Below are 12,488 nucleotides of genomic sequence, written 5' to 3' on the forward strand. Positions count from 1 at the left end.
TTTCACCCAGGTTGTTAAACCCCAAAAGCATCTCCCAGAGCCCCAGGGGAAAGCATGTTCTCTTCTCAGGTTTGGGACCAAACAATCTGTGGGTTTTTTTCTTCTACCCAAACTGTTTGATGGGGAGATTAGAGGGAAGGCAAAGAGCAGGGTCAGCGCGGGGGAGCCCAGCACAAACACCATAAAGGGATTAGAGAGGCTGTGGGGGGAGAGTGGGTGGGAATTTTCCTGTGTGCACTGCTGGGGAAGAGGCATTTTCTCTAGCCAAGAAAATGCGAGGGGGATGCTGTGAAGAAAGGCCAGCGGGAGGGTGTCCATGGCCCAGCCAGTCTGCAGGGATGCTGCTGGGATGCAGCAGGAGGTGGCCAAGGTGGGTCAGATCACTGCTGAAGGGTTTGGCAGGGACCACCCAGCACCCTGTTTGGGGAGGCTGTGCTGACATTTCCCTGTCCCCACACTCACTTCTACATTTTTCCTACAGAACAGCTGAACTGACAGTTTCCCTTTACAGTTAAAACACATTTAAGCAACAACAAATCTCCTTATGTCTACATGTTTGCACCCAAACCACTTTCTCTTCATTCAAGCAGTACTGCTATACCTTCTTCTGTACATACGCACACACATATAGATATGTATACACATAAAGAATTATGTCTGTCATCAAGCAACGTGCCTGGGAACACACAATCCCAACTCAAACAGTACTTTGGCAGCCACCAAAGTGCACAGCACCAACCTGCATCCCTCCTGTAAAGCTGGGATCCTCCCACTCAGACTTATCCCACCCATTTCCCCCCACGCACACTGGCAAAGCCAGCGGCAGGAGACCCCAGCCACACACCACTCACTCCTACCCCAAGGGAAGCCCAGGAGGCCCCAACCATTATTTTCTTCCGTTATCCCCTTGGGACAGCTTCAATCCACTGGTGGCTCCAGATCCACCAGAGCCAGCCCCATCCAGGCAGGGGAAGCCCACGACAGGGAGTCTCCCTGGGCTTGGTGGGGGCTTCAAACCCTGCTCTGAGCCAGGTGAGGAGGAATTTCAAGCAGGTCCCTGCTGTTCATGCACACACAAGGGGGTATTTGGCCTGGGGTAGTGTAGCTGCCTCTCCACCTTCATAGCGCATGATCAGGCACTCATCCTGGAGCAGGTCAATGTCAATGTGGCAAAGCTTTGTCCCTTCTTCCGCGTGCCACCCGGGCTGGTTTTGGCAGCTCCTTGCTGGGCTGGTTTGGTTTGGAAGGATGCCCTCCCATGCTCACAGCGCCCCTGGGGCAGCTGCTGTGGAAGAGAGGTCTCCTCTTGGCAACGGGGAGGTAACACCTTGCAACATCTACAGACTTTGAGGGATGAGGAACTTGCTCAAGGTCACAGAGAAACCCCATTGCGAGGCCAGCGATCCCCATCCAGCCTCGCGGGTCTGGTGTGAGCTGCCAGTAACAGCCCAAGCTCCTCGCAGCACAGACGGTGCATTAGGCTCTGTTTGCAGGAAGCTATTACAAATTATTTTGGAGGTTCTGTTCAGCTTCAGGGACGTGTGTGCATTTGTAGGGCAATGTTGCTCTCAGCAAGCAGCAGACAGGGCTCACAGAGCAGGGGCACAGGGCGTGGGCTGCCCTGAGCATCCTCACGCCACCCCTGAGCATGCCCACCCCTCCAGCCCACAGACAGAACAAACCCCAGGTATAAACCCCAAGCAGTTTCCTCCTGCAAAGTTTTTGTTTGAATTTATGTTTTAATCATCTGGTAGTCACTTCAGGCTATAGGAAAGAAACCAGGGGGGAAAAAAAGGGGGCATACGGCACATGCACAACCTTGGGAAGCCAAAGTGGAAGGGGCCGATCTCCAGCCGAGGAGCTACGATTTGCAGATTGATGGTGTAGGAAAAGCAGCAGAGGGTGGCTCAGCATGAGTAGGAGCACAAAACCCGTTAGATAGGTGAACAGCCGGGCTAAATTTCACCCAAGCCTTCCCCTGGGTCACCCACAGCCCAGAGCCGGGGAGGAAAGCTGCCGGGAGCAGCCACAGAGCAGGGCTGCCCCAGCTCGCCGGGGAACAGGCGGTGGGGCTGGGGTGCCTGCAGGTATCTTGGCCACCCAGAAGGACCAGTTTCTCCATGATCTTTGCTGAGATGGACCCACCAAGCTGTGACTTATGGGGAAGAGTTCCTTCTCATTTCTTTAGAGAAAGAAATCACGAGTTGGAGCTCCCCACATGACAGCTGGGAGCCCTGTCCCGTGGGAGTCTTGCCCAGCTCCTGTTTTTTTCTGCAGCTCTTTGCTTTGGGGACAGGACTAATGGTCCCATTGCCACCCTCTGAAACCCCTCCCGAGGCTCCAGCCAGCCTCCCAGGATGCAAAGCCAGGGGATTTTTTTGACCGATAGCATTTATTTTAACAAAACTAAATCTCAGAGCACATCAGAAATGCCGTAGCAGCAAAGTGCTCTGAGTAGAGTCTCTAAATAAGCAGTGAACCACCAAAAAGATTAACTACCATTTATCAGAAATAGGATTATAACCACCAGCAAGCGATGCACCCGAGCAAGACAGCCGCAGCCACCTCACCCAGCTGGTTTCCCAGCCTATATCCTGTTTGGCAACTTGATTTTGCAGTCTTACACAAATGCAAAGCTTTTTCACTTCCCTCGCTGCTCACATCAAGCCCTCCCTGATTCCAGCCTGGGCACTCAAACCAGCGTGACTGTTTACTGGGTCAGGCCACGAGGGGGGGTTCCAAAGAAAATAGGGGGAGGTTCTTTGTTGGTAGTTTCTGTTAGGTTGGTTCTTACCCAAGACCAGTGTTTTTCTCCCCAGAAGCAATGCCATCGCCTTGCAATCACGTGCTTTCAGGAGCTAGAACTTTAAAGGAGAAAAAAACCCCTAAATTAGGCACTTTTTAAGGCAATTCCTACAGCTTGCAGGATTTGGCCTTAGATGCACAAAACAAGGCTGCCTTGAAGTGGTTCTGTGTGGTGTCTGAGGCCATTAGTGCAGCTGGGTAGATATTTGGGGGGCAAAAGCCTGATTTTTAAAGAAAACCACCTTATTGCCGGCTTATTGCAGCCTTTTGCACAAACAAAAGGCAAATTCTGGCAAAAGCTGACTTTGAGCTAACCCAGAGCAAAGCTGCCAGCTGCACTTGAGCACCTTGGGCAGCACGGTTTGAACTTGCAGAGTCTGTGACTCATTTTGTATCCCACAAAGGTAACCCCAGAAGCCCCTCTCAGGAGGGCTTTAACGTGAATTTAAAGCAAACCTGCTGGCCCTAGAAACTCCCTTGTTCTGGGGAAAAAGGCCCGCCAAGCACTTCAGTTTGGTCTCATTTAACCCATTTCACAAATAAATTGATTCGAAAGGAAGTACTTTTCTTCCCTAGCAGAGCATCCCTTCCCGGCAGAGACTAAGCTGATGCAAGTTCGTTTTTCTGCCATAGCAACAAGCACCCCAGAGTTACTCCCGGTTTGGGTGCTTGTCCCAACATGACCCTCTTCCAAACAGTACCAAGACCAAAATACAGTTTCTTTCATTGTCCAAATCTTGGGAACTGCTCCCAGCATCGCCCTGGGGTGAGCTGGCAATGCAGCCCCCCATCGTCCCCTGCCCTGCCTTAGCCCAATAACAGCCAAAACGATGGCATGAGGCAGAAAAGCCCCGAAGCCAGAACTGGCACAGCCGCACATGGTAGCCCCCGCACATGTGTGGGCAGGGGGGCTGCACTCCCAGGTCTGAGCATCCAGCCTGGCCAGCAGGGCTGCAGCACCCCATCGTGGCTGGAGACATCCCACCACATCCAGAGCTGGTTCCTGGGAGCCTCCTGGAGCGGGTGGCACAGCCTGCCTTAACCCCTCCAGAGCCATTGCCCTGGGCCACCCTTGCCCCCCTCTGCAGCCCCCATCCCCTTTCCCTGTTTCACATCCCAGGATGGGACAAAACACCCCTCCAGCACCTTTTTCTTCTGCTGCCCAGAACTGGACAGCAAAACCCCATCACAAGGACCAGAGCTGGCTGCTTCCCCCTTCATCTGACTGATGCCCTTCATCTGGCATCTCCGTGGCCGATGGCCATTGCACTGCTTCCCGCACAGCCAGAGCAAGGCTGCTAACATTAAACCAACCCTCCCTTTCACCCTTCAGCCTCGAGACACTGGGAAGTCACTACTTACTCCTTACTCATGAACACAAAGCGGTCTGGGACCAGCAGAACTTCCTAACGGGCTGCTCGCCTCCCAGCACGGTGGCAGAGATGGTCTAGTTACAGGTGTAATGTCACCTCTACCCAAGCTGCTGCTGGAGACAGGGGCTCTGCTGCCCTCTTGGCTAAAGGCTGAGGTGGCCACAAGACAAGTCAGAGCAGAAGTCACAGAGGAAAGTTGAATTTAGCATCCTGCGGGACCGAGAGCCTGCTTCAGCCCTGGACAAACCTCCAGGTATTTCTCTGCCCCTTTTACCAGAGCCAACCACAATTCCTGCAGACAGGGTCCCTCTGCTGAGCCCTCTCCAGCTGCTCCATCACCTGCTTTGGCACATGGGGGACCTGCGGGGACAACAGCGATGCTATGTATGGACTGTATGCTATGAGGACTTCAGCCTCTTTCTGTCTGAGGATCCATCCATCTCATTGCACCTTCAGGGAAATGACTGCTGGTTTTCTACACTGCAAGGGTGAGGAGAATTAATGGAGACAGTAAAGAAGCCCCTAACACAAGGGGGTATATGCTGCCCATAGATGAAACCCACTGCCGTGAGAGTGGGGACAGCTCCTCATTTAATGGGACTGAAGTAAATACCTGCTCAGGTTGCCCTGGCCGGGGCCACCAAGCTGGGTGGTGGCAGCGAAGGCAGCCCTTGGGGGCGCAGAGGGTCCCCTGTGAGTGCTGAGGACAGCCCTGTCTGCAGATCCAGACCTGCTTCAGCCTCCTGGGGCCAAGCAGGAGGAAGAGGAGGGTGGCCAGGAGGGATGGATACAGGAGCTAGGACAGCTTGAGGAAGGGCAATGTTCCCCATCCCGCAGTGGCAGTGCCAACCTTACCCCTTGGGGGTCCACCCAACCCCCCCAAACACCAAAACACGATAAGCCCACAGCTCTGTGCCTGCCCATGGGAACCCCCTGGGGGTGCCCACCCAGAGCCAAGGGAGGCTCATGGCCCCTCCCCCCGATGGGGTTTGCAGCACCATCCCAACCAGGCAGGGTGGAAACCTGCCCCTGGCAATGCCCCAGGCAGGGACACACAGCCACCCATCCCTCGCAGCCGGCTGGATGCGCTTGTTTGCGCCTGACCCAGCTTGGGGCAGGAGGGAGCAGGGACAGAGGGGAGGTGGGAACAAAGCAGCCTCTGTCCCAGCCGAGCCAGTGCAGCCCACAGTTTCCCACTGGGAGAGCTCAGGGAAACACGCTGTAACACAAGGGAGCTGTGGCATTGCCACCGGTGGGATCTCCATCCAGAAACATTCCCATATTGGTCAGAGCGATATTGCCCATGGAAGGGCCCATGGCCATCAATATGTGCCACCAAGCCAGGGACCACCAAGTTCAGAGGGGACCATTGCCAGGGTGCCAAGGTGCTCCAGATCCTGTGAGACCAGTGGGTGAGCCCTGGGTGGGGACCCTCCTCTTGGCCCTTGGCCCAGGTGCCATCCACTTTCCATCCCTGGTGGCCTCATCAGTCTTCACCTGGGAGTGGACCTAGAAAAATAAGGGAGGCTGGAGGCCAGGAACCAGTGCCCGGCTGCAGGCTGTGCTGGGTGACCCTGGGGAGCTCAGCCATCACCTGGAGCCAGTGCTGGGACACTTACACTGGGGCTGGTGGGACAGTGCCAGTCCCCTGGGGTACTGCTGGCTGAGCCCCAGCTGCCCACAGGCACCCCCATCACCCTCCCCATGCCAACCACTGCTGCAGAAAGCTAAAATAACACCGTGTTTGGCCATTACCAGGTAGGTCCTGGTGCTCACAACAAGGGTCCTGCAGCCCTGCCCAGCCCCAAGCAGCATCCTTGGGCTGCTCCCACCCCTGGGGCTTAATGTCCTTGAGCAGCACCTCCCACCTCCAGCTGCAGGGGATGATCACCCTCCATCCCACACCCTCACCTTCCCCAGCAGTGCTGGGGGGAAGTTGATGCAGCCCTTGGGAGTGGGGAATGGCTGGGGGTAGGATCAGGAACCCCAACCCCAAAGCTTTCCTAAGCAGAGAGGGAAATCCCTCCCCCGGTTCTCCATCCTCGGGATGGGTGACAGTCTTCAGCAGATAGGGGCAGGGAGGGAAACTGAGGCACGGCACTGTGATGCCTGGCAGCTGGCTGGAAGAGGCACTGGGGCCGTGGTGACATTTCATGCCTCTCCTCCTCTCTGAGCTGGACTCCCCCCAGCTGGGGCGAGCTCTCTGCAGCAGCTGGCACTAAACAGAGCCCCAGGAGCTGCACAGCCCCTCCTTGGCCTTTGCTCCCCTCCAGCTCCTCGGTGTGGCTGCAAAAATACATTTCTTTGTTATTTTCTTCTAAGACAGACAAGCCTCCAGGCACAGACACGGCTGCCGTGTGTCCTGTTTTCCCTTTGCACAGGCACGACCTGTGTTTCCTCCAACCTTGCGGCTGCCCAAGCAGGGGTCACACTGCGGCGCTGAGCCTGGGCGAGGGGTGCCCTCGGCAGCTCCTTGGCGCGGGCAAGAAGCAGCATGTCTCTGCCTGTGACAGTGCCCCAGGGTCTCCCCGTGCTGCTGCTGGGGAGGGACATTCCCCTGGGACCCATGTGCCAATCTGGTGATGGTGGCTGGCACTGATTTTGTTTTGGTTAATCCTTTTTACCTGGTCTGGGTGGGCTTGGAAAGGCTGGTACCTGCTTGGGGCAGCCAGGTGCGGGGGAGGCTGTGGGCATGGACCTGCCATCGCATGCTCAGCACATGCTGGGGCGATGCTGCTCCCCACAGGACCACGATGCTGAGCAGCACACGCCAGCCCCAGCCCGGACCTGAGCAGCTTCACAGGGTGCAGCCGCATCGGATAACGGGTAGCAAATAAACTTTGACTTCTTCTAGAAAGAAACTGAGCCACAAGGCAGCCAGCGATGGCTCCTTTCCCAGCAGAAGTGGATTTGGGTTGGTTTTGTGCTGGTTTTGGTGGGATTGACCCTAGCAGGTGCCACGAGCCAACCCAGTGCACAGCTGGACAGAGGCTGGTGGGGCCGGTTTCAGGGAAGGTGGTGGGTTTTTTTAACCAAAAGCAGTGCCTGCAGCATTCAAAGGTGCCTTTTCACACAAATCCCTCTCGCAAACATTTATTCTGTATGAGCCTCCCTCAGCAAGCAGCCCAGGAGGTGCTGGCATGCTCATCCTTTCACCAGGACAGGAGCTTTTAAAGCTGCTTTTGTTTGTGTTTGAAGCAAGAAAAGCTGCTATGAAGCTCCTGGTTTGCACGTCTCAAGGGATGTGGCATTTCAGTTGCCCTTGATGACCAACCTGCAGATTTTCCGAAGTCCATTTCCCAGCTGGTTGGGATGCAGACACAAACCTGAAAATGTGGCTCATCTCCTCCCTCATAGTGATTTGGAGCCCCAGCTCTTGGGTTTAAATCCAGCTGTGGGGGCTGGATGAGCAGAGTGAGGTGGATTGAAAACTGGCTGAACGGTTGGGCCCAAAGGGTGGTGATCAGTGGCAGGACATCTAGTTGGAGTTATGTACCCCAGGGGTCCGTCCTGGGAATCCTGGGTCCAGTCCTGTTTAACATCTTCATTAATGATCTGGATGATGGGGCAGAGCGTACCCTCAGCGATTTTTCCTGATGATACCAAACTGGGAGGTGTGGTTGGTACATCACAGGGTCATCCTGCCATTCACAGGGAAGGGCCATGAAGATGGTGAATGCACTGCAGCATCTGACGTTTGAGGAGAGGCTGAGGGAGTTGGGACCATTCAGCCTGGAGGAGAGAAGGCTCATGAGGATCTCATTAGTGTCTAGAAATACCTGAAGGAATGTGCAAATAAGACAGATCCAGGCTCTTTTCAGTGGTGTCCAGTGTTAGAACAAGAAGCAAGGGACACTTCTTCTTGTGTGTCCCAGGAGGGCTCCAGCTGAACATCAGGAAACACTTTTTTTACAGCAAGGATGACCAAGCCCTGGCACAGGTTGCCCAGGCAGATTGTGGATCTCCATCCTTGCAGATGCTCAAAAGCCACCTGGACACTATCCTGGGCAACTATTTCTAGGTGACCCTGCTTGAACAGGGGGGTTGGACTAGATGACTTCCAGATGTCCCTTCCCACCTCAACCAGTCCGCAGAAGAGGAAGAAAGCTTTCACAGTAGCACCAGGCAGCATCCAGTAAATACCATCAGAGGGGGATGAGCTGAGCCTTGGCACAGCTTGTTCATGCAGGCTGTGGTTTTATCAACTCATAAACAGGAAGCACGTTTGCGAGTCACCAGCTAAAAATGTGGGTAAGTGGCCATCGTTCCTGCTGGGCCAGCAGGCTGTCAGCATGGACTGCCCACACACCAGATCGGTACTGTCGGGATCCTCAGGCGATAATGGAACAGATCCCCAGCCCTGCACAGAGGGATGAAGCTGAGGGCTTTCCCCAACCCTACTGCAGCAGCCAGCTGGCCCCAGGGAGTCCTTCCTCCCACCGGCAACCACTGGAAATGCTCAGGAGGGCTCTGACATCATGAGAAAACCTCTCAATAGCTCATCATCCAGCATCTTTAATATGCAAATAGACTGATATTTCCCTGGGGGAGAAAAGGTTGTGGGAAAACCAGGGAATCCGCAGAATGAATTGTTTGCCTCTGGAGTGATAGCTTTCTGCTAAAAAGTGGAGAAGCGGCTCTCCAGCCTCTCGGGTAGGACCTGGTTATAACACCCCTGCTCCCAGGTGTGCCATGTGCTGCAGCACCATATGATGCAAACCTCAGTGCAATGCGCCGTACAGTGTGAAACTCTACAGGGCAAGCCTCAATACAGCGCTGTTGTACTTTGCAAAGCCTGCCACACGGTTTGGGTTTGGTGTCAGTCTGGGAAGAAACTACTGGCTTAATCCGGAGGTTGAACCCAGCTGCCCCGTGGAGGGGCACCATTGGCCTGTGCTCCGGGATGGTTCCATGGTTTATAGTCTTTTAACAGGCTTCACTCCCACAGCACCACCCTCGCTGTGCTGCTTGGTGAGCTTAAATACCAAAATCTAAAATAAAACCTGGTGGATCAACACAGGACCAGGGCCTCCATGTTGCCAGGCTGTACAGGGGGCTTTGGTGCCATGGTAGTTTTCTGGGGCTGGGTTCACTAGGGCTTTTCCAGAAGGTCGTTATGCTCTACAGAGAACCAGCTGCAATGCTGGCATCAGAGTTCTGTTTATTTGCCTGTCTCTCACTTGTGAGTGCAAGGGCTCAGGTCACTGAAGCAACACCGCACGTGCTGCTGTGGTCGTGCCGCAGCGGACTCCCAGCCCGAGCCCAGCTGAGATCCACCACAGCACCACCAGCAGCCATTCTCTAAACAGTCAGGAGGATTTAGGAGACCAGTAATACAGGAGACCAGTAACAGGATTATGAATGTTGTTCCCTTGCTCACCACCATTCACAAGAGCTCAGTTGTCCCGTTAAAGCTCTGCCACGCACACAGTGGGCGAGGACCTGATGCCTCTTTCTTGCCTCAAAACTAGGGAATATCATTGGAAGTCACAAGGTGCTCATCATGGCCCTGTGGGAGGGTCAGCAACCTCTGGGGTACTCACAGGCGCTGGTCTGTGCAGAACAGGCAATGGCAATCCCCCTCCCTGGGTGGATGAAGGATCAGTCAGCCCGAGGCAGCCACTTCCACCTGCGAACCAGCCTGGGGATGAGTCTTCATCACCCGCAACGTTCCTGCTGAGCTCAGGCTTCTTCTCCCCTTCTGCCCAGCTACAGAGAGTTAGTTGATCCCCTTTTCCCAATCTCAACCTTTGGCTGCGTTTCAGGGGTGAACCAGGGCTTGGGGCTGGGGGGAACCAAGGTCAGTTAAACCAAGGTGGAAAAGATGGTGTCAAGATCTGGAAACCTGAAAGTGGCAGAGGTCAGTCATCTGAAGCCATCAGTATCTTCATCTTTGCTCAACGCTAGGAACCAGCCGCGTTTGCCTTGTGAACCAGACCTTCAGTGCCCTGGGCAAGTGGTCTGTCTTGTTCCTTCAGGGTGAGAGGCCAGATCCAGTAAAGATGCAGTGATCAAACAGTGATAGATAATCTGGATTTAACCAGGTGATGGTATCATCATGCTCCTTGTAAGCGCACAAGTTCATCTCAGAAAAGCATAAGAAAATCACCTTAAAACATTAAAAGCTTAAAACCATTTTCCCCATAGCAAGTGAATAGGGACCATGTTCCCAAAAGTTTCTTCAAATCAAACATGTCTGGAATGGGGTGACTTTACTGGGGTTACTAAAAACTCAGTAACTGCTTGAATCAAGGACGGACAATAGGATTTGTGGTAGTGCTTAGGGTAGGGCTTGGGTTTTAAATGCAGGATGGTGTAATGACACTCACCTGCAGGACTGCAGATGTGTTTTGGTTCCCAATAATTTCTGTATCTGTACTTGCCTGAACAACGATGGATTTTAAAGCTGGTTGTCCTGAGTGAGTGACTGTCGGTTAGTTAAGAACAGAAGGGCGAATGTTGACGCATCAAAATCATTAGAGCTGTGCTCCCTGGTGGAATAAAAAGGGATTATCCTGATTCTGCTTCTCCCATCTTGCTCACCTGGCTTTTGAAACAAGACTTGTCTCTTTGACCGGGGACAGGGACAGCCACCTTTTCCACAGACATACACAAACGTCCCCTTATTTAAGCATCAAATCACCAACACAAAAACATTTCCTCCTCTAAGTAAGAGCCCCAAACTGAGCTGCTGTTTGCTGCCACCCACACACTATGGGAAGGGCTCTGGAGCCTGCCTGGGTTTTGCAACAGGATTTATCCAACAGAATGTTACCAACAGCAGGGAACACCACCTTTCCCCCGAGCTTGCAAGGTGCATTAGAGACACAAATTCAATTAAGCTTCACAGCAGCCCTCAGTGAGGTAGGCAGGCGGAGATTAGTCAAAGAATTAATTAGCAGAGAGAAGCTGAGTTAGAAAGTGAGTCTCTCCGTCACCTCTACCCTACCCTTGATAGGAGTTTCTAGGATAAACATGTTATTTGTTGGGTTACATTACAGGCAGACCCCTGCAGCTGCCTTTCTGCACCTGCTGCTGCACTGAAAACCTCCCGAATAGTCACCCTGGCAGACCTGCCTCGGTGTGCCAGCACGGTGGGTGCCAGGGGTGCCGGGGAAGGGGGCTGCACCCCTCCTGCCATGGCTGAACCCAGCCGGGCGCCGGGCGGCCGCTCACTCCCCACCCCGCTGGGATGGGAGGATAATTGGAAAAAGGCAAAACCTGTTGGTTGAGATAAGAAGAATTTAATAACTGAAATACAGTAAATAAATAACAATAATAATAGTATTAATGATGAGGAGAGGGGGAGAGAGGGATAACACCCAAGTGACACAATACAGCTGCCCACCCCCTGCTGACCGATGCCCAACCGGTCCCCCAGCAGCGATCGGTGGCCCCCGGCCAGCTCCCCCCAGTCTCTGTACGGAGCATGAGGGCCTGTGGTATGGAATAGCCCTGTGGCTAGTTCGGGTGAGCTGTCCTGGCTCTGCTCCCTCCCGGCTCCTTGTGCCCCTCCTCACTGGCAGAGATGGGAAACGGAGAAGTCCTTGGCTCAGGGTGAGCACGACTTCGCAACAACTAAACCATCGCTGTGGTATCAACGCTGTTCTCACGCTAAATCCTAAGCGCAGCACTGTACCAGCTACTGGGGAGAAAAATTTAGCCTGTACCAGGCAAAACCAGGACATCTCTTCACAGGGGGGCACAAACACGGCACCCACCACACCTGCCCTAAGGAAACTTGCTGCCAACTTGGGGGGCTCTGCTGGCACGGGCTGCATTTGCGGAGGTGGTCAGAGGTGGCCATGGAGGCAGATCCAACAACCAGGATACTCGAACCCAAGCTGAAGTGGAGCACTGGGAACCAAAACCTTGATGAAAAGCCCAACTACTACCCAACTCCTCCTGGGAGATGAGGACTTGCTCCCTGTTGCCCTAATAGCAGCACTTACCACAGCATTCTCCAGAAAACCTGGACAAAACCAAGGTCTCTCTGGCTTTGCTGATACAAAAAGCAAGTTACAGCTACTAACTGTAACCACAGGTTTTCCTTTGAAAGAGGCAGGACAGAAAAGGGAAGAAGGACAATTCAGACCAATTTGAGAGATGGAGAAGTGAAATATGGACCCTGTGTCATGCTCACAGTTAAGTTTACAGCAAAGCCTAAAAACAACCCTCAAACTTCCAGGCCATTGCCTTAACCAGAGGAGCATCTCTTCTCTCTGGCCCCTGGCTCTTGTACTTGCTCTGTTGCCTTCTTTCCCACAGTTTGCAACACTATGACAATGTGAAAACTTGCCTGAAAGTGCA

The sequence above is a fragment of the Falco rusticolus genome, chromosome 9, assembly GCF_015220075.1.
Source record: "Falco rusticolus isolate bFalRus1 chromosome 9, bFalRus1.pri, whole genome shotgun sequence".
In the NCBI taxonomy this organism is placed as follows: Eukaryota; Metazoa; Chordata; class Aves; order Falconiformes; family Falconidae; genus Falco; species Falco rusticolus.